Raw genomic sequence first — 22,750 nt, 5'->3', positions numbered from 1 at the left:
GATGTTATTATGATCAAACCTTATCAATCAATTTCAATCCTATAGCATTTACAATGTCAGTTAAATGTTACATATCAAACAATTCATGTCATATGTCCTTGGCATGTTATCAATTTTGATCTATCAATCAATTTGACCATGGCTTTGGTCTATCTATCATCTTCTTCTTCAATATCCATTATCATTAAATTTTCATCAAAGGATACGGTCGCATTCATTTAATCAATTTGGCCAATCATCTACTAATTTTCTCTATAGGATTAAATAACCCATAATTTAATGCTATTATTCTTTCTAATTATTCTTCCTAATTATTGTCCTCAATTAATTAATTTATTAGTTAATTGGGTCATCATTCGCAAACCATGTAAATTCTTAATTTCCTAAGTTCAACTTTTCATCATTAATTCTATTTTCTACTAATTCTTATTTCATGGAATAAAAGGATTTTTAATTCGAATATTCCATAAAATATTGCATCATCATGACACTTGGCTATGACACCTCATAGATTCTCCTTTGACACTTGGATAAGATATGTCATAACCAAATATTCTTATTCTCTTATGCATGTCTCTATTTGGCTTCTTTTTCATAGATTCTTGGCTTTAAGTGGGTTGAGGTGTCTTATGACGCGTCATAGATTCTCTTCCACATTTAGCCATGTTTGACTTCCATGCATCATAGAATCTCACAATTGGCATATTTTTTCAAATGTGTCATGGATTCTCAAAGGAATCTCTTTCCACATTGCATATCTATTGGTGAAAAATCCAATGTTCTCATCCTCCATATCAATTATAAAATGGACACTCTTTCTCTCATTTCGAGTCCTTGGAAGTCCTTGGAAGTTTTTGTCTTGGAAGTCCTTAAGTCCTTAGATTCTTTGCATTTTCACACCATTTTATCTCAAGCTTAAATCACAACTTCAAGTATTCTCATGGCATTATCCACACCATAGGCTTTTGTTTCAATTTTGTGTGCACTATAGGCAACTTTGGAGCTACCATCATTTGGAGAAGAAAGAAGAACATGGGAGCTACAAATGAAAGAGGGGGTTTTTATTGCTTTCTTTATTGGTTTGGCTTTCATGGTAGACTAGTGGGTGTTAACATATGATTATTGAGTTTTGTGATTTCTCATAGTATGTTACGCATTTAACCCGTTTTCTAGTTGCTACATTTGGTGAACCCAACATGAACATGCATATCTAACTTGGGTTTTCTTGTTTTGTGCTTGTAGGTGCAAGGAAGGAGCTCACTTGGAAGGGTATAATGACTATCTACTCTTCCTTTTCATACCTAGATTAATTAGGGGGTCCACTAACATGCTTATATGCTCTTGTTTCATGCATTTTGTTAGCTTTCTATCCTAGGGTGCACTCTGCTCTGTTAGGGCACACTTGGGACTCCTAGGAGTAGTTTTAGGAGTCTGGAGGCAACCAAAGCCCCTTTTTGTTGTTTCTAACTTACCAACTATGTTCTTGACATAGTTGGTACTTTTTGGGTGCACTTGGTAGTATAGGTGTCAAAAATTTTCAATTTATGGGTCTTCATTAGGCATCATTTCTCCACAGTTTGCACCTGGGCTCCTAAATGTGCCCAAAAACTACCAACTATGCCCAATTGGGCCCCAACTATGTCATTGCCACAATCTACACTATTTGGGTGCACTTGGGAGTGTTCTGAGCCATTTTGGCCTTCTAGGGTGCCACCTACTTTGTTAGAGCACACCCGATTCACAGTGAGCACATACATCAATCGGAATTTACACATAAGGTTTCCATTTCCTTCTAGAACTTAGATTAGATTACTTTTGTGGTACTAATAGTCTACTTACAACATGTGGCAATCATGGGATGAAGACATGATCATAAGAAACTACTAATGTGTGCTTGTCAAAACCATGTGTGTTGATTTCTTAGATTAGATAACATTTTGTTTGGTGCTTAAAATGAACCTTTTTCTTTTCTACCTCGTATGTCTATAGTTTTTAAATCCCTAGGGGTTACATTGGAGATATCCTCTCCCTTTGCCATTCATGGATCTTGGGTGTAAGAGAAATCCATGTAACTTCTATAAGAGGCCTACCTTGGACCAAGATACTCGATATTGGGTATGCCAGGGGATGACCTCAGAGCGGTAACGAGCCAAAGCCAAGTAGATGTTCCAACTGCTGTATAAAATTTGATTATGGTGAAAGCCATGTCGATAGTATTGATGCATGATAGCTCTCCTCCAGTACCCTTGTGGTGTGCCAAACCTCGATTCTCAGGGCTAGGAGACCTTCTGCAAAAGTTTATCATTCACTTGCCAAACGGAATGCCCTTAATAAAAACCATGTTTTAGTGGCCAAAATCCTTTCTATCCACTAGCTCAAGGGGTCACCCATGCTCGTGAAGACATCCTACATTCTCATGGTCCTTAGTAGAGGTAATAGTCCCTTGGGAAGTCATGCCCCTTGGGAGGTAGATCTTGGTAGCCTTGGGAAGTGAGTGCACTGTAAGGGGGAGCCTATGGTTCCAAGATCCTAGGTTGTCTACTTTAGATAAGTGTGGCTAAACTTCGATTCAAGTAGTAATTTAGTGGATACAATCCTAAAAGCCTAGGTTGTGGTGTGTTTGTTAACTTTAACAACAACTATTCTTGTCTTAATGTGTCTTGTGTGTGTGTAAAACATAATCAAGATAAAAGCCAACATTCAAATTTACAACTTGGAAACTTGCAAATAATTTTCAAAACATTACACATTGCCAAAAAATTTCAACCTTTTTCCAAACTTTTCAAACTTTGGTTCAACACACTCAAACCTTGGAAAACATGGTGACTTGTGCCCCTAAACATGCTTGGCAAAACATAGATCTCACACTTGCATAGACTTCACTTGCATTCACCCTAGTATAGGCCTCATTCATGCATCATATGGACTTCATATTGAACCTTTTAGTCCTCATTTAGTATCTATTTCCTTTCATATTGCATCCTTTTAGGTTCAATTTACCTCCCTTAGTTTTTGCATTCCTATCTCAAAATTAGCACTTTGCATTCACCACCTTGCATCTTTGCATACCTATTCATCATCTTGACCACTTTATCCATCATTCTAGGTGTCCTAACCATAATTTTGAGCATTCATATTAGTCTTAACACTGTCTTCTACTATTTACCTCTTTGTGACATCAATCTAGAAATCATAGCTCCCAGAATTGCCTTAGTTTCAGCCCAGTTTACCAACTGCACCCTGAAACTACAAAGTGCATCATAAAACTACCAACTACATCATTGACATAGTTTCCACTGTCTAGGCACACTTGGTGGTCCTGAAACCCAATTTTGGATTCCAGATAACATTTTGGGGCTTCAGCTATGTCTTTAGGTACTTAGCTCTCGTTGCACCAGCTTGCCCAGATCTGCATTCTGCATCACCTAGTCTTTAGTACCTTCACTTAAGATGTCATTCCCTAGGCTATAAACTTTATTTTTTATCTCCCAACCCATCCTAATAGAAACCCTAGCATCCTATCTTCCTAGCATATCAATTTGACAACCATACCTTTTAGAATCAGCAAACATTCTTCCTAGCTTACCAACTACACCTAGAAACTACCAATTGCGTCCAAACTAACCCCAACTACATCAATGACACAATTGGTATTGTTAGGTTGAACTTGGTACTATTAGGGTGCACTTGGGTACCTGCATGACCATTTTGGGCCTTTGAACTACACTTTAGGACACCACAACTATATCTAGGAGCCTCTACACCTCCCAGTTCTGCACTTGACCCAAAATTGCATCTTGCACCCAAAATCCCCTTTTTCATCATAGGAATTGTCCATATCATACATCCACTCAGCATCACTACCATTTTGAGTCCCCAAAACACCATTTTGAACCCTCGAAACCTTTGAATTTAGTAAAAAATCTAGACAATGTATGAGTCTTAGAGTATCTCCTAGTGTTGACAGATAATGGATCTTGACTAGTCTTTTTATCTTTTCTTATCACTTTATTTGGTCAAAATCTATCTATGTCTTGATAGATTTGACCTTTTCATCTTTTATCAATTTGATCTTTTCATCTTTTATCACTTTTTGGTCAAGATCCAAAGTCCTTTATCACAAGGTTAAGCTCCTAGACAAAATACTTTCTAAAAGTTTTACCTAAGTTCAAAATCTTGCATACACCTCTATCATTAGCATATTCATATTCCTAAACATCATTTTGACTTACCCTATTGGCATATCCCCATCATCTCGCATTGTTCAACATCCTAGCATAGTCAAACCCTATCAAATTGTCCATCAACCAAATTGCCTTCTTGGGCATTTACCCTCATTTTGCATGTCCCAAACGTCATTATCAACCCTTGGAAACCATCCTTTACATAGTCTACCTTGCATACACCTACCTTTAGTGTCATTATCAAGTCCAAAACATAAACCTAATTGTCATTTTGCATACCTTAGAGTCATTTTCATCCCCTCTAGTCAAGCTTCAACACGACACCTTGCATTTTGCATTTGCATAACATCCCTAGGACATTTGTACTTTACATATCAAAACCCTAATTCATTTAGCATTTCCTCACATTTCATAACATTCCTAAACACTTAAAAATGCCAAAAACACTCATATCTTGCATACCCACCACTCTAAATCACCCAAAACACTCAAAATTTCCATTGTATCTACATTCTTAGATATCATGCCAGCACTTACTAGGACACAATTAGCTCAGAGACCCAAGGAACTTTATCAACATTTGTTTTTTGAGACACAAACACAACCAAAATCTCATCCAAGATAGAGAAAGAGGAAGAAAACCCAACAAACCATTGATGAAGAACAAATTGAGGCATCACAACCTTTACTAGTAGACCCCTTCAACATGTATCTGCAAGATCCTCATAATCAAGCTATGACACAAAAAACCTTAAACAATGCAACTATCATGAGATTTCCTCCAAAAAATTCCCCCATACATGGGATGGTTTAGTGGAGTCTAGACTTTGAACCTATATTTGTGCCAATACCACCAGGAGGAGGAAGTGTACCAACCACACTCGAGGATGAACAATCACATTCCTTCAAATTAAACCAACCTAACACAAGTACTTGCAACTATAACACATCAAACATACAACAAGGTACTATACACCTCAGTGATGACTTTGACACTAACTATGGCATCACTAATGAAGAAATGGCTAAAGCATGTCAAGACAAAAGTTTTCGCAAGAACTTCAAACGTTATGTAGCCCAAGAAATTGTCAAATTTAACCCAAACGTGGAAGGACCTAAGTCCAAACAAACCAACACAACTATTGAAAACATACAACCCATGATCAACTTGAACTTAAATAAGGGAAAAAAACCTTTGGAGTTTTCAAACATGATAATTGCACCTATAAGGTCCCCATCAAGAATCAACCATCGAAATCCTCCAAAGTACATTTGAACACATCAATGTTAACCCCTTGTTCGATGAAGTACCACCAATCCCTAAACACCCCAAAAGGATATTGAGACTTGATTTTAGTCACATGATGCAACAACAAGATGCACCTAAGGGGACTTGTGCTCTAGGGATGCCAGACATACCTTCTTTGGAGGCAAGTCAACAAAGTACACCTTTTCTCCTAACCCTACCAAGTGGTATGACATCAAGTGTTACGAAGCCTCCCACGAGTGCACTATGTGCAACATCATCTACAACAGTCCCTATTGACATACAAAGGAAAAGTCTTATTGACATTACACCCATTCCCAATAGGAACACATCTCATAGTCAAGTCAATATGATATCACAAGGAGGAACCTCTAACACACAAAGGATCCAAAGCAACAATACCAACATGATGATCACTTCTCAAGGACATAACCAATTACCCCAACAACATCAACCTATGGTGGCACAAGGACTTAACACTTCCAACCATCAACCAAGTATACATCCACTTAACACACATCCCACATATCAACAACAACATCAACCTTAATGATGACAACCTCAAGTAGGTCAAACATCCAACATTCCTAATATGCAGTCCCATGTGAACCCATTTGACCTACATACAATTTATCAACAATAATTTCAGCAACAATTCTAACAACAACAAACCATGTTTTCTAAAAAACAAGAACAACTCAAACAACAAATGGAATATTGAAGATTCCTTGAGAAACAAATTGCATACCAATAACATTTATTACAACAACAACATGTGCCACAACAACCTCAACAGATACCTCTACAACAAAACTCATACACATGGTCTTGCATACAACCAATAGAGGTACCCCAACAACAACTACCACACATGGCACAACAACAACACATGGTACAACAATTGCAGTCAATCCCACAACAAGTGCCACATCAAATGCCACAAAAAGCACCCCAAAAACAAGGACCCTTCTATCTTTGAGGTGACAACATACCTCCAGCACCTAGCAACACTTCACCAGATTCATCAGATACAGAAATGTCAGAACCAAGTAGACATAGTTCTCACCACAGTAAACAGTCTACTGATAAACACAAAAGACTTGAAGGAAAGACCATCATGCAAAACCCCAATTAAGAACTATTACAACAATTCAAACAACTTTCCAAACAAGTTGAGGCATTGGGAGTCCAAAAGAAATAGGCTCTATATATAGAAAGGGACGTAAATCCTAACCCATTCAATAAAAGTATGTATATGCCTCCATTCCCAAAACACTTTGAAGCTCCAAGGTTTGAAAAATACTGAGGAAAAGGAAACCCTGTTGATCACATCCAAGAATTTTTTGCTTCATGTACTAAACTCAGTGATGAGCCCACTTACCTCATGAGATTGTTCCCTCGTTCTCTAGGTGGGTCCACACTTGAATGGTACACCAAACTTCCTGGTAATATCAAATATTGGTCAGAGCTAGCAAACAAGTTCATCTCCCACTTTTCCTTCAACATTACAAATGAGGTGACACTTTTTGATTTGTGCTCAACTAAATAAAAGACGGGAGGGTCATTCATCACATTCTTACTCCATTGGAGAAGCTTAGTTAGTCAATGCTCACTAGACATTCCTAAAGAACAAGTTAACTTGTGCATTGAAAACTTAGTCCTAGACTTAATTTATGAACTCAAAATCAAGATTCCATGCACCATTTCTAAACTGATGAAAAAAGGGGCTAGTATTGAAGATGTTCATTTGTAAGGGAATCCTCAAGATAAACAAAGAAAACAAAAACACCAACTCACCTAATGACAAGGCAAAATTTTTCTCCAAAAACAAGAATGTGACTAATGATGGCATTGTGGATGCCTGCACGATTAGCACAACACAACCTCAATTGACTTTGAAAGGTGCAAACCCCACAAATTCACAAACTCCTAATCAAATAAAACCTCAACAATAGAAAACCGAGACTTCCACACAAGGCAAAAGACATCCTAGAACTAAGGATAGAAAATTCACACCATTGGGGATACCTCTTGAGACTGCATTGCAACAGTTACTGAGTAATAACTTCCTACAATAACCCCCAATCAAAGATGAACCACTAACTAAAGTTGATTGGTGGGATGAAAAAAAGTACTGTGATTACCATTGCACCAAAGGACATAAGACTTCATCATGCTTCCAATTGAAACATGTAATACAAGACCTTATTGATGATGGTGTAATCATAGTTGACCCATCACTGTTAGCATCCAACTCTAACCACACTATATTCAAAGATCCTTTGGGTAATCATGACAAAGAGAAACCCTCCAGTTCAAACTCAAACTCACAAGCTAATGCGAATTACACATGCATGGGATATGACTACACTGTCAACTGTTTCAATGAGTTAGATTCCCACATATCCACATTCACATTGAAGGCTAAAGACCCTCATTGTGCTATCACTACATGCCATACCAAGATCACCCTACCTGGAGCTCCATCTAGACCTACTACTTCTACTAGACCTACACCCCCTAGTAGACCTGCTACTCCTGCTTCATTTTTATTATAGCCTTGTTGAAAAACTCGGCAAGACCCCTGTGCAAATATCCATTTTGGACCTACTATGTGCATCTCCCCAACACTAGAAGATCTTAGAGCAAGCCCTTAAAGAGTTAGTAGTCCCAGATAACATTGATGTTTCCCTGTTCCAAGCCATGGTTCGGAACCTATCTGCATCACAACATATCACTTTTTCCCCTCAAGATATTCCTAAAGACAAACCCAACCACGATGATCCCCTTCATCTTGAAGTCTTCATCCATAATATCAAAGTCATATGTGTCTTAATAGATGGAGGAGTAGGACTGAACATCTATACTCTTAAGGTTGTCAAAAATTTGGATTGTTCTAAAGATGATGTGGATCTCTCTCGAAGAATCACAATAAAAGCTTATGATGATGGTGAATGCTTCTCCAAGGGCATTATCATATTACCTGTCAGAGTTGGCCCAGCTACTAAAGACACATTGTTCCATTTCCTAGAGATCAAAATGAATTGCAAAATGATACTAGGACGCCCTTGGCTTCATGTTATGAAAGTAGTCCCTTCTACATATCATCAATCTCTGAAGTTTTCCTATGACAATGTGGAGTTTACCATCCCTAGCGATCCATATCCTTGCCAGTTTTGTGCTAATCTAAGAGATGCTACTGCATACCAAATCCCAACAAACAATGAAGCACAATCCACAAATTCCTCTAAGTATGTGGATGTTGATATACTGCTCAGTAAAGTCAAGGAAAAGATGAAGATTGAAGACAATGGGTGTGGAGAGTACTTTATGTCTCAAGTCTCTCACATTAGGGAGTCACTAGTTTCTCCCTAATGTCATGGTAAATCACAACCACTTCAAGCACAACATTCAAAGATCAGTACAAAGAATGATACTTCTATCAATGAGAATACATACTTATGTATTGAGAAAGCAAAAGTAGAACGAGAACGCACTTTGATATCTCCTAGCAAGTATGGGCTTGGGTTTACTATCATGCAAAAAAAAGGCTATGATGGCTATAGCAATCTTTGATCTCAAAAACAAGGAATCATTGAACCTATCACTACAAAAGGAAGACCTCCTAGTTTGGGGCTTGGATTTAAACCATTACGAATAGGTCCTCCTAGTACTATGGTACCTACGTGTAAGACTATGGATGTTTCAAAAAATGAAAAGGCATTTGAGGATATCCTGTCTAAAACCAACAATCCTCTCACTTCTGAGCATAACCCCAATGATATAATAGAATCTAATATTCATACCTTTCACCAAAGCCCATTCAGTACTGATGATGACATACCCTCAAGTTATCTTGAACCTTTGGATTGGGACCAACGTGGACCACCAATTTTTGATCAATTTGACAATGATGACACTCTTATAATAGACTTTGAAGGAATTATGACTGAAAAATTAGTTTCTCCTAAAGAGAACACATTGGCATATTTTTGGGAGCCAACTCCACCTTCTAGTTACAAAGAAAAAAGAGAAAAATATAGCAAGAATAGGTCTCTTGGTGAAAATCGAAAGGCACCATTAGACTATAAAAAATCAAAAGCTAAGAAGCTCCCAAGGATACAAAATGAAAAAGATGATGCCATGAATATCAATGTCCTAGTGTTCAACATGACACAAAGTCTTTTGGAGCTCTCTCGATCAGCGTTCGTGCGAAAGGTCATTGGTCTCAACCCTCCCTTATATCCAGTTGTTTATCCCCAAATCCAGCTGCCTAATTTTCCCAACACCCAAGATCAAATCTTTATCCCACAAGCCTTTGCATATTTTATCATCAGTAACATCCCACATGACACATCTATTGACCCATTTATCCTTAGATGCCTTGATTCGCAAGAGATAGACACTATCTTACATATGGTACACGATGGTATATCTCGAGGGCTTTCCAATGGTTTGATTTTAGCTATAGATTCGAAACAAATCCTGCGTAGTTATGGTCAGTCATGGATCCAGAGCTCATCAGCTAGCAGCACCAACAACAAATATCTTCTTAGCATTTGTTAGTGACATTCTTGATTCCATCTAAAAGTCCTGAAAAAATATATTAAAAAAAAGCAAAAAGTCATGAAAAAAGCAATGAAAAAAGTGAAAAAAGTCATTAAAAAATGGATGCCTTGATGAAAACCTGGCAAATAGGCATCTTGGCACGAAAATTTGATTCAAGAGAAAAATCCTGTCCAAAAGTGAAAACCCGGCAAACAGGTGCTTTAGGCAAGTACCATGGTGAAAACCTGGCAAACAGGCACCATGTGTAATCAGTGTTGCTCCTCCATCTATTAGGATTCCATCTAGTCTTTTTCCCCTCTGTATTCCTCCTATTGCAAGAAATCCTTGGCTCCTTGACCATGGCTCACAAACTGGTTAATGTCATTTGTTACCTTGCCTAAGCATCACTTGTCTGCACACACTCTGTCATTAGCCTTTGTACATAGTTTGTGTCTTGTTTGGGGGCATATTACCTACATGGTGCATGAGTTTGAATTTGAACTGGGGGCATATCCCTAAGGACTTTTTGTCCATTGGACCTATCACCTCATAGATTGGAGTTAACACATGTATATGCTTTTGTGATCCTGAAAAAATCCTTAAAAATTCAAATACAATCCTAAAAAAATACTAAAAATCACATAATATCCTGAAAAAATCCTAAATATTTAAATACGATCCTGAAAAAATCACTAAAAATCACATAATGTCCTAAAAAAATCCTAAAAATTCAAATACGATCTTGAAAAAATACTAAAAAATAAAATATTGTCAAAACCCCTAAAAATCACAAAACCCATCAAAAACTTGTAATAAACCTTGTACATATTCACTGTGGATAACCATCATTTTTGTGTACACACTTACACTTTGCATACTGAAACCCAAAGCACTATGCCTTTAAGACAATCACACTATCTGAGCAATGTGAACCAACAATCAATCCAACTCGTCACTATGAACTTATCAACTGAATCCACAACCAGAACTATCGCATTCTCAACATGAAAAACACTATCTACACACCTAAAACATTAACAAGAATGTAATAATGGACAAGAATAGCTGTTGGCTCATGTTGTTTAGTGAGTGATTTATTTTTTGCTTTGTTTTTCTTTGATCATGTTCCTATGCTACTTGATGATATCAAATAATCTATGACAGTGGTTGGGATGGTTCATGGTCATCTTTTGCAATTTCTGTCTCTTACAATGTACCTTTGAGAGTCTAGGCCATGTAAATATGCCTTAGGAAGGACAAGGTCATTCTCTGTCTGCATCGTGCTTGTTTATGCAAAAGGCTTGCATTTGTGCTCTAGCCCTTTATGCCATGATGTGTTGCATTCCATTTTCCATATCAAAATAAAGCTCCATTTGACATATAGTGCACTTTCTAGAAGCAAGAGTCTTTCCATAATACTAACATCTCCTCATCTCATATTTCTTTTTCATCTCATCCTCCATCACCATAATCATGTCTTCCAATTCACCAAATCATCTTCATCTAGCATTCCTACATTCCTGCATCATCCTACTCTATCAATCAACTTTCTATGGCCTTCCACCTAGTTCAACCTGAGTCTAAAATTTTTCTCATCATCTTTGACCAAATCTGACCCCATTTGATGATTTTACTCATGTTATGACATCTTTCCATCATTTTGGGCATGCACACATAGTTTCGAGTCATTTTGAGTCCAATTGGGCTGATTCTGGGCCCTGGAGCCTTTTAGGGTGCAATTTCCACTTTCAGGGTGTAGTTGGGGTTCCCAACTACATCATTGATTCACTTGGTCATACCAACTATGTCATTGATGCACTTGGTTGAGTTTTGGGCGCACTTGGGGACCCAGGTTATCCAAAACTACTCTCGAAACCTCTATGTTGCACTCCAAAGGCCATAACTTTTGTGTTTCAACTCTAATTTACAAACCGTTAGCTGCATTGGAGTCATATCTTTCTTGTGAAAAAAATGAGCTATCATTTTCATTATTTGGTCACTATATGGAGTGGTAATCCTTGAGACTACTCTTGGCCTCCTGGTTGTCCCCTGTCATGTTAATTTTGGCCACCAGAGCCTTCTTGGGCTTCCCAAGTGCATCATTGATGCACTTGGTACTATCATGATGCACTTGGTTGAGTTTTGGGCCCAGTTGGGGACCTAGGATACCCAGAATTGCTCCCTAAGCCTCTATGTTGCACTTCAGAGCCCATAACTTTTGCATTTTAACTCAGATTTACAATTTGTCAGTTGCATTGGATTTTTATTTTCCTTGGAGACAATATGAAATATCATTTTCATCATTTTGTGTCTTTTTTGAGTGGTAACCCCGTTTTGCACTCTAGGCCTCATAACTTTCACATTTTAGCTCTAATTTTAATTCTGTCCGTTGCTATGGTTGTCTTCTTGTTGTTGAAAAATTGACTTATCATATGCTTATCTTAGTCAATTTCTCAAGGGGGAACCCATATATATCATCCCTACTAGGGCATGTTGTGGCTTTCTCATCAGTTATTCTTTGATACAACGCTCTAAATCACATTGTATCAAAGAGGGGAAAAATGTAGATGCTCAAAAATGGTTCACATCTATACTTTCATCACTTATTCATACTAATTTGTCCCATTTTCTCATTCTACTAACTTCCATCTTTTGGCCAAATTGATCATACTTTGTCATTTGTATCCTCTTGCACATCAATTTCATGTCATTTTGAAATCATATCAAATCAACTTGAGACCATTTCAAATCAACTTAGAATCACCCCAAATCAACCAAGAATCACTCAGGATTAGTCCTAATCAACTTGAAACATATCAAACATCCCAAATCAATCATCATTTATCTTATCCTAGGTATTGTTATGGCTTTTAGTGCCTTGGAAACCTATCAACCTATCAATCTTATCAATCTAACCTTAGTATTGTTGTGGCTCTCAGTGCTAGGTCAAACTATCATTCATGTCATTCAATCTTTGACATTGTTGAGGCTTTCAATTTTGGATCATGGCATCATCAACCATTTTAATAATATTGACAATGTCTGTCAATGTTATTATGATCAAACCTTATCAATCAATTTCAATCCTGTAGCATTTACAATGTCGGTTAAATGTTACATATCAACCAATTCATGTCATGTGTCCTTGGGATGTTATCAATTTTGATCTATCAATCAATTTGACCATGGCTTTGGTCTATCTATCATTATCTTATTCGATATCCATTATCATTACATTTTCATCAAAGGATACGGTCACATTCATTTAATCAATTTTTCCAATCATCTGCTAATTTTCTCTATAGGATTAAATAACCCATAATTTAATCCTATTATTCTTTCTAATTATTCTTCCTAATTATTGTCCTCAATTAATTAATTTTATTAGTTAATTGGGTCATCATTTGCAAACCATGGAAATTCTTAATTTCCTAAGTTCAACTTTCCATCATTAATTCTATTTTCTACTAATTCTTATTTTGTGGAATAAAAGGATTTTTAATTCGAATATTCCATAAAATATTGCATCATCATAACACTTGGATATGACACCTCGTAGATTCTCCTTTGACACTTGGATAAGATATGCCAAAACCAAATATTCTTATTCTCTTACGCATGTCTCTATTTGGCTTATTTGTCATAGATTCTTGGCTTTAAGTTGGTTGAGGTGTCTTATGACGCATCATAGATTCTCTTCCACATTTAGCCATGTTTGACTTCCATGCATCATAGAATATCACAATTGGCATATTTTGTCATACGTGTCATGGATTCTCAAAGGAATCTCTTGCCACATTGCATATCTATGGGTGACAAATCCAATTCTCTCATCCTCCATGTCAATTATAAAATGGACACTCTTTCTCTCATTTCGGATCCTTGGAAGTCCTTGGAAGTTTTTGTCTTGGAAGTCCTTAAGTCCTTAGCTTCTTTGCATTTTCACACCATTTTCTCTCAACCTTAAATCACAACTTCAAGTATTCTCATGGCATTATCCACATCATAGGCTTTTTCTTCAATTTTATGTGCACTATAGGAAACTTCGGAGCTACAATCGTTTGGAGAAGAAAGAAGGACATGGGAGCTACAAGTGAAAGAGGGGGTTTTTATTGCTTTCTTTATTAGTTTAGCTTTCATGGTAGACTAGTGGGTGCTATCGTATGATTATTGAGTTTTGTGATTTCTCATAGTATGTTATGCATTTAACCCATTTTCTATTTGCTACAATATTCTAAGAATTGGTATGAAAGCATCAGGTCCTTGCAGAGAAATCTTAACAGCCTTGGGAGATCAATGGCGAGTCACTTTAGAAATGAAAGTTCTAAATCAGATAGAGAAAATTTTGACACTTAGAAGATAGAACTTCTTGGTGAGATTTTAAAATTGCATACAAAATAGAGCATTGGGTTTCCAGATCCAAAATCAAAGAAGGAATTGATCTATTTATGAAAAAGGAACCAAAAGGTATGAAATTTTTTGTTTGTTGGACATGTAAAGAGCTTGGTCATTTTTTGTCCAGATGTCCTAAGAGAGTAAGAAAAACTAGAAAGAATTCACTTTCTAATGAAGATGAAGAATTTAAAGCAATTATGGTGTAATGTTCCTATGTGAAACATTTAAAATTTATTCCTTTAAATCTTTACAAACTCCTTTCATATATATTTTCCTATGTTTTAGATGACATTCCTCGGAATATTTATATAGATTATTTCCCATCAGTCATGGCTCTTCATAATTTAATCATTTATATTGATTAATAATTAATTTCATTAATATATATTTATTAATAAAAATTAAATATTATGTTATATAAATTTATATAATTATATTATTGGTATTGTATCCTTATTTATTACTACTCAATATTAAATTAATTAGATTATTTATCATCTCAATATTACATTATTATTTATTCTTCTGTATTTATTAAATTATATTATATTTATTATTTATAATGAACATATTCTATATATATATATATATATATATATATATATAATTACTTACTTCAATAACTTAGTATGTAATAATTATTATATATAATCTTTTATATATTTATTAAAATAATTATTATAAGTATTTTATTGAAATTAATTTTTGACCTATATTGTCATAATTAGGGGACATGACAAGTCCACCCCTCTTGATTTTTCTTGTCCCAAGAAATAAATATGATCCTAATTTATTCATAGTTGAGATTCCTTGGCTTCCCTACATACACATAAAAAACTTGCAAAAGTATACATGTTAGTATATTATGGTCTTATGGAAGAATATATGAATGAAGACACACGTAGACACATTGATGCATAAAGACACAATGTAAACATGAAGTAGACACATGAATGCATGAAGACACAAGGAAGACATGAAGAAAACACATTTATGCATGAACACATGAAACATACACATTGTATACATATATTAAAAATATCATCCTATAATCTAATAAGATGGTACTAAAATAATAATTTATCATTGTGCTTGTATCCAAAATCCTGTACCAAAGGAATAAAAGTTAGTACATATAAGTATGCTTTCAAAATAAATTTAGTTTTAATTAGAAAAAAATAGGGTTAGAAAACTACTTATATTTCTTCCTTATAAAAGAGATAATAATTTCACCATTTAGTCATTCATTAATTCTATTTATTTCTTATGAGTTCAACTTGTATTTGTAGGCTAGGTCATCTGGGGAATGGACAAGGAGACCTCATTAAAGCTTGGGTAGACCCTTGATCCTTTTTGCAAGGTATCTTTGATCTATAAATGGGTGCTTTCCATCCCTCACCATGCCTAGGTGCTACAATACACTACAATACTTGAACATTTTGGTGGGATCCCATAGCTTGATAAACCTAAGCCCAAGAGTCAATACATACCCCTCTTGCCTTAGGACTCAACCCTACCCTCTTATCCACCTAGTCCTTACTAATTAACATAATTTTATTACTAAAGTACTTAGGTATTGTAGTGGGGTCCCATAGCTTGATAAGCCTAAACCCAAGAGTGGAATACATCCCTCTCTTACCTTGGGGATCAGCCCTACCCTCTTACCTACCTTGTCCTTTCTTCATTATCATACATTTTCAATTTATTTTTGTTTTGATAATTAATGAATAAAGAAATAATTTTATTATATTACCACTTCTTATCATTACCATTTATACTGTATAAGTTTCATTATACTTTTGTCTTATATCACATTTATATTTCCCTTTTATATTATTTTTCTCATTGATTTATTAAATATATTAAATGAGACATACCTTTATTACCTTAAGTCATGGGTGGTGGCTTTATTCTCCTTATCTAATTGTAATGTCACCTTTTTCTATCTCCTTACCTTCCCATAATGGAGTGGTAGTTTGGAAGTATGTAATAGTCATCATCTAAGTTCCTTACCTTATTTCATTTGTAGATGTTATTGCTTGGAATTTATTGGTCAATGTATCTCCATTTGGCTAGTCAAAATCACATAAATGATATTGGTGGGCCACCACCTCATACAAATCCTAGCTCATTTATCCCTCATATTGCTTTGTATGTCCATGTGGGGTGTCCACAAGAACATAAAGCAATTTGGTCCTTGTGGATTATCATCTTGATTCCAAGGGTATTCGATAGCTTTACTGAGAGTATCTTCCTCATTTTTGTTCTTAGAAATTCTCACCCTTTAGCTTATAATTATAAGCCATTAGTTATGGTTTGACTTGATATAATCACTACTTTTATAATATTGTTTGGCATGATTTTTGTTCACTAAATAATATTTGAAAATCATCAACTCTTTAGCTATACTAATTCTCCATTATTTTTTTCTTTCAATTTTTACTCACTTAGATACTCCTTTAATAAAGAATGGGTCTTCCTTATTTTATTCCTTAATTGATCCCTATATTATTTTAATGGATCCTCCTTTCTGAATGGTGAACTTGAAGAAGAAATTTACATTGAGAAGACCCGAGGATTTCCTTTGACAGAAGATAAGGATGTGGTATGCAGATTGAGGAAATCTCTATATGGTCTAAAGCAAGCACCTAGAACATATTATGCAAGGTTGGATAGGTATTTGGGAAAACTTGGATTTGGAAAGGTACGATAGATGATAACTTATATTTGAAACAAACTGAGAATTGCTTAATAATCAGTGTGATATTTTTTGATGAAATAATATTTGGAGGTCATGATGAGGAAAGTGCTCAGTTTTTCAAGAGATGAAGAATGAATTTGAGATGAACATGATTGGTGAGATGAAGATTTTCCAAGTTTATATAGTTTGCAAAAAAATTATGGTATTTTCATTTAGAAAGCTAAATATTTGAAAGACTTGTTGAAAATATTTGGCTTTGAAAATTGTAATCATGTTGGTACACCAATGGTAACTGGTCACAAATTATCCAGCACAAATGAGACCCCTAGAATTGAGTAGAAGAAATACATATCAATAATTGGAGGTTTTTAATGTCTGACTCACACGAGACCAGATATATCAAATGCAATTGGAATTGTATCTAGATTTTAAGTTGGTCCTAAAGACTATCATTATGCAATAGCAAAAAGCATATTCAAATATTTAAAGGGAATACCTAATTATGGGTTATGGTATGATAGATCAAGTGATTTCACTTTATGTATGTATATTGATGCAGATTAGGCAAGCATTATGAATGATAGAAAAAGCACTAGTGGTGGAGAATTTTTCCTTGGAGGAAGATTGGTTTCATGGATGAGCAAGTAACAAGATTGTATTTCACATAATATAGTTGAAGCAAAGTATGTAGCATCAACAAATAATTGTAATCAATTCATGTGGATGAAGCAAATGTTGAAGGATATTGGGATAGAATTTTGAGAACCTGTTATAATATATCATGATAACACAAGTACAATGACCATGTCTAAGAATCATGTATTGCATTCTAAGACTAAGCATATATCTATTAAGTATCATGTTTTGAGAGAGAAAGTGGTAGAGAAAGAGATTAGATTAGAGTGTGTTAGTACAAAAGATCAGATTTTAGATATCTTTATAGAGCCCTTAGATACATTTGAGTACTTGAGAGGTATTCTTGGGGTTATGCTCCTATCTACTTTAGAGTAGATGATATAGAGAGTGTAACAATCCACTGGTATAGAGTAGTATTGTTTGACTGGATTGAATGTAGATGATTCCTATATGGGGGAGTATCTAAGATTAGCAAAGTCATGAAGAACTCTTGGTAATTAGTCTTGAACAATGTCTTTGGACACTTGAGCTAGTTAAATATTTGGAGCAAATGATTGACATGATGAAGCCTTTTCTATTGATGTCAATTAGGGAGAGAAGTGTACATGAAAAACATATCCTTACTACTATGGGGGAGAGACTACATAGAGAAGCACCATGTATAGGGGAGAAGATCATCTAATGGGATAGAGATTTATTTGTGGGGTAGAGATTGAGATCTCATATGTATAAGAGAAATTATTTTTGATGTCAATAGGAAGTGACAATGAATGAGGGAGAAGTTGAGATTTGTTTAGTGTGTGAACAAATGATGCTAATCCTAAAAGATACAAAACAGAGTAGTGTTCTAGAGGGTCTCAGATTTGATCGATGAAAATGATTTGGAAAGAAAGAGATCAGTAGTAGAAACAACAGAGTATTAATGGTTTGGTATTCTTGGAACTTATATATTTGTTATCTATGTTGCCATCAATGCCAAAGGGGGAAATTTTTAGAATGAATTTTGATGGTACTCCTCTAGGGAAGTATCCTAAGTATTGAAGAGAATGTAGCATGATTGACATGTTGCATTCATGACTGTGTTTTTCATCAATGGCAACATGGTATAGTTTTTTTGTCAAGACTGGTAGAGTAGAAGACGTAGGTCGAGGTCATATAGAAAGATGCTTGATGTTTAGGTAAGCACATTTAAGGACATGTTCTACATTGTGTCTTGATCTTGAGGTTAAGTATAAATGAAGTAAATCAAAGACATACATAAGATATGTGTGATTTAACGAGAGTGGTACATAGACAAAATACCTAATAAGTAGTTTTTGATGATTGGATTGTATCTCCTAACAAAGATATAATCAAGACATGTGAAGTTATATATTGATAAAGGATAGTCCAATGATGATGTCAGTGAGCGTACAAGTCCTGAAGTTGTACATGTGAGAATTTGTTAAGATTGTGAGCCAATAGTGTTGTGTGATTGCAAAATAATTAATTATCTTGATATGGTCTTATTATAATTAATTGGGAAAGCCTCAAGGTAAACTCAAGGAATTGTTTTGAGGATAAGGTATAAAGGAAGGATATTTTCCTTTTGGTTAAGTGTGAATTTGTGTGTTGGATGAACAATGTGATTGGAGAAGTGCAAATAAGAGTAGAGTATTTTGTAAATATGAGTAAGCAATCCAAGAGATTATTGGATTCAAAGTTAGTGATCTTGTATTGAGATTAGAAGGAGAAGAGAAGTTTGGTTGACAAGATAGAGGAAGAGGAAGAGGAAGAGGAAGTACAAGTAGAATTCATTTCTATTATTCTATAAGGAATAATATAGAGATCATTTGGATAGTGGGTTCATTGGTCTTGCACCTAAAGTTGTTTGGATAGTGGGTTCATCTGCCTTTTGCAACTCCTAACAAGGTTGGAATCTCCTAATAGGGACTCAAAGTTTCCTAATAGGGACTTATATGTAATAAATATTTTTATTGACTCCTAATAGGGTCCATCCTCTAACAAGGAATATTTATATTAGTACATCATATTGTGAGTACCATCCCCACCAAAATTTTCCTCTGATCAAAGGTTTCCCTAGTTGATTTATCTAGTGTTATTATGTATGAGTATCTTGCTATAGTTACTGATTATATTTCTCATATGGTTAAGGATTAATAAGGTTGATATTTTTTGTAATAGTTGGATAACTGATTCAACCCCCCTCTTAGTTATATTGGTGGACTTTATATTCTAACAAAGATTGCCTATAAATGCTTAAATAGTTATTGTTGAATTAGTACATTCTTATTTGATGTGATAAAATTTTCACTAAACTTTATTAATAAAAATGAGTTCATTTAGTTGTTATAAATATTAAACTAGATTAAATTTAATCTTTAAATGAGTACAAAAATCAATAAACAATTAGATGAGTACTTAGCTCTAGCTATGGCAAGTGGTTGATCTATTGTGACATGTGCTATTTTAATTAAGTTAGCTTTCTATTGTGATACTTAATATTGTTAAGGTTTGACAAATTTAAAATTGATGGCATTCACTATATTTTAGTTTATTCTTCCATCTGTGCCTTGATGTCCACACCTATGGACTTAACTTGTTTTATAACCTTGAATCGTGAACTCCAAGTTTTCATATTTATATCAATATTTTTTATCTAAAGAATGTCAATTCTCAAAAAACCTCATTTCAACTTGCTAATGTAGGAAAGGAAAGTTGAATAACTTCCCACATTGTGCCTTAGTCAACCTCCTTCACAATTTAGTGGCTAGAACAAGCTTTTAGATAGATCAAGGAAAAATGTGGATTCTTAGATAATTCTACAATACGAATGTTGACAAAATTATCTCTACGTAATAGAGTTATTATGCTATGTGATGTTGTTTCATGATCAATGTTAATGTTTGAAATGAAATAAGACTATGACCTTTTATACAATATTATAGTGAGAAAATTTTAACATTAAATATTTGATTTGGTAGGAAATGGTTAATTAGAATAAAACGTGTTGGTGTAATGATCTATTTAAGATTTGGAATATGGTAAAGAAGAATACATGTGAGATGATAAGATCCTATACAATGTTCAAGATCAAAACTATAGGCTTGAAGTACAACTAAAACAAAAATTTTAAGTGTTTAATCTAAAAATAAAACTAAATTAAAAAAATGTGGAAAAAAGTGTGAGGGATTCACTTTTTTATAAACAAGTTAGATGAAAATGGTGAAGTCGCAAGAAAGCAATATTAGTTTGCAAAGGGTATGCAAAAGAATAAGGAATAGACTATTGAGAAATATTTTCCCTTGTTGCAAGATTGGAAGGAGTAAGAACACTACTTGCTTACCCTACATACAAAGGTTTCAAAGTTTAACAAATGGATGTGAAGTCAAAATTTCTAAATGGTATATTAGAAGAGGTCTATATAGAACAACCAAGAGGATTTCTTGATGCTAACAATAAGAACATGGTATATAGACTACACAAAGATTTACCTGAGGATGCTCATGAGTATCTAAGAGGTAAGCTAGGGGTGATACCCCTATCCAAAGCTACTTAAGAAGCATAAATAGTGCCCTACATCAACTGAGCTAGATGTTGTATCTTACAACTTGATGTAGTGGATATTACTTTAGGAGATTCCTAAAGTAATGAAGGAACTAAATTAGAAGATTTATAGTCACATGAAAGGTGACAAAGGGAGAATCTAGAGTTGATTATATCTATATAAAAATATGACAAGTCTTTGGCACTGTTGTCAAAGAGGGAGAAACAATTACTAGAGGGAGATAAACTATCTGAAAATAAGAATGAGGGAGAAATACATATACATGTATACCTAGTAAGAGGGAGAAAGTATTGAGGGAGATATAAGAAAGAGGGAGCAGTAAAGGAACTTGAAAAAGCTCACATTATCCTACATAGAGGAAAGACATATACTACACTGATAGAGGGAGAAATTTTTAATATTATATCTGCAAGTGAGTTGTAATTGTTATCAAATAAACCTTACTATTACTTTCTAATTATTGTATCAGACTAGAGTAAATCCTTTGGATAAAGGTTGACCTAATAGTCATTTGCAATCCTTTAATTGAGTGACATTCTAATGGAATGTTTCAAAGTCCTCTAACAAGGCTCACTCCTAATAGGGTGATTGAAATCCTTTAACTAGGTCACATTTAACAGTCTATATTGTAACATTTAATAGGGTTGGCCTTTCACAAGGCATCACTTTAGAAGGGTGAATTAGTAGCATGTTATTGGTGGTTTTTCCCAAATTGGGTTTCCATGTAAAATCCTTGCATCAAATTGTGTGAATGTTCTTATGTTGTTTCATGTTTACATTTCTACAAAGTTATTTTGACCTAGGACAATAACTTACAAATTTATGTTTTTTATGATCTAATGGATGCATTCATGATAAGTTTTTATGAATATAGGTCTACTAAACATTGAAAAGTTTTATTTGTACATCTAGACCTTGGATAACTGATTCACCCCCCTCTCAGTTATTCTAAGGAATTTCAACACCCCACATATATATCAGTTAGAAAGATACAAGTTTTAAACTAAAGAGGGAACTTCATGCATGGATAGGCGATAAGTTAATAGAATTATTTTCTATTCTTGATGTCAAGAAAATGGACAAGAATGAATTCGATAGACCAAGTAATAATTAATTATATCATAATTTAATTTCTTGTGAAATGACCTTAAAATTATTAATTAGAGCAATGAAATTATCTTTACAAAAATTAATAAAGGGGATGCCATTATTATTATCGAGATAATCACCATGATACCAAACTATTCAATCATTTGATGAACAAATGGAGTCATAAATTAAAATTTTTAACCTAGTTTGTATTGTAAAATAAAGTGAAATATTTATTTAGACAATAAAACTAAAAGATATCTTATCTTAGAAAGGATTTTACCCTAAGGATATAAGGTACTAAACTTTTTAAGGGAATCATATGATTAAGATAATTGTGGGTATTGAAAACCCTCTCATTT

Source organism: Cupressus sempervirens, chromosome 3, assembly GCF_028749045.1.
Source record: "Cupressus sempervirens isolate cs-2001-9-10 chromosome 3, ASM2874904v1, whole genome shotgun sequence".
Classification (NCBI taxonomy): Eukaryota; Viridiplantae; Streptophyta; class Pinopsida; order Cupressales; family Cupressaceae; genus Cupressus; species Cupressus sempervirens.
This window is presented reverse-complemented; position numbering follows the sequence as displayed.